At 35.7% G+C, this 1,644-nt stretch overlaps 1 protein-coding gene across 1 annotated transcript in view; it reads right to left on the bottom strand.

The window, feature by feature from the left end:
- Positions 1-1,644, bottom strand: part of LOC106469410 (acetylcholine receptor subunit alpha-like) — a gene marked incomplete at its 5' end in the record, with an annotated part of 21,266 nt that overhangs the window by 18,809 nt on the left and 813 nt on the right. The gene's annotated exons all lie outside the window — the stretch shown is intronic.

A 1,644-nucleotide genomic window follows, 5' to 3' on the forward strand; every position in this document is an offset into this window, starting at 1 on the left:
TTGTGTAGCTTTGTGCTTAACTACAAACAAACAAACCGTAACGACCAGTCAAGTTTGATTCCATGTAGGCCTAACTTATAAATAATCTCTTGAAATAAAACGTATTTACTGCTTTACAGTCTACTACCGAACGTGCGATATTTAAGCAGGACAAAAAACAGAAAAGTGTAATTATATGAAAAAAAAATATCACTAATTTTTCAGTTCACCAGAAAGTCAAATATGTCAAACATGAATGTGACATTTCTGGAAGAAAAAAAATCTATTCAACCGATCATGTGGTGTCTCGCTCCGACTGTTGTTGCTTTATCATTGGCGGATGTTGCCCAATAAAGAAGCTCTGAACGTTGAATACATCTTCTACTACGTTTTTAGCTATAGACACGCTACCCAGTGTTAAATCAATATATTTTTTTCTCTCTCTCTGCGAGAAGTGGGGATAGAGTTCGAAATAAGACCGAACTGTATATTATCCACAAACTTCTCGAAAGTAGTTTCGCAGCAGTGTGGTGCATTTTTTTTTTAATTTACAACCTAACACGTTTTTTTTTTCAGTTTGTTACTGATACTATTAATTACATGCACTTCAAAAACTGATTAATTAAAGTCTAACTTTTCTTGCATAAGGTATAGTTCTTAACAGTCTTTCTGATTTGTTTGTTTTTGAATTTCGCGCAAAGCTAAACGAGGGCTATCTGCGCTAGCCGCCCCTAATTTAGCAGTGTAAGACTAGAGGGAAGGCAGCATCACCACACCCCCACTCTTTTACCAACGAATAGTGGTATTGACCGTTACATTATAATGCCCCCACGGCTGAAAGGGCGAGCATGTTTGGTGTGACGGGGATTCGAACCCGCGACCCTCGGATTGCGAGTCAAGCGCGCTAACCACCTGGCCATGCAGTCTTTCTGAAACGTTACTCTACCGTTGCATTAAACGAAACGTTTTTTGCAGATTAACATTAAGCGTTTAGAACGATGTTTTTTTTTTCTGGTCCATGTTAAAAGTTCTATGAAATTAATATACAAAATTCAAATTTATTTTGCATTTTTGCGTTTTTTTTTTTTTTTTGCTAATGGATTCGTAAGAATGCTGCAGGAAAATAGTAAAAGTAACTTATTTTTTAATTTTGAAAATATAGGAAACATTTAGAAGCGAAACTGAAGAAACACTGGTTAAAAATGAATTAAAACAATAACTTAATCTAGGTTTCACCATTCTAATATATTTTCGTCAAACTAACATGTCGAATTTTTTTTTTTTGCTTGGATTAGTATTGTTTGATTTCTGCCCAAAGGAAGACCACACTCCATGCCGCCATTATTTTTACAATCAAGTATGCTTTCTTTAAGTTATATTATTTAAGTTGCCACGTTCGACAATATTTACAATTAAAAATTTGTAACTTGCTCTTTCTCCGCATTTTAAATAACTTATATTATATCAAACCCACCTAACGTAAGAACATTTATGGAAGTACATGATAATTGTTTGTTTTTGAATTTCGCGCAAAGCTACACGAGGGCTATCTGCGCTAGCCGTCCCTAATTTAGCAGTGTAAGACTAGAGGGAAGGTCAGCTAGTCATCACTACCCACCGCCAACTCTTGGGCTACTCTTTTACCAACGAATAGTGGGATTGACC

Source organism: Limulus polyphemus, unplaced genomic scaffold (assembly GCF_000517525.1).
Source record: "Limulus polyphemus unplaced genomic scaffold, Limulus_polyphemus-2.1.2 Scaffold3471, whole genome shotgun sequence".
Lineage (NCBI taxonomy): Eukaryota > Metazoa > Arthropoda > Merostomata > Xiphosura > Limulidae > Limulus > Limulus polyphemus.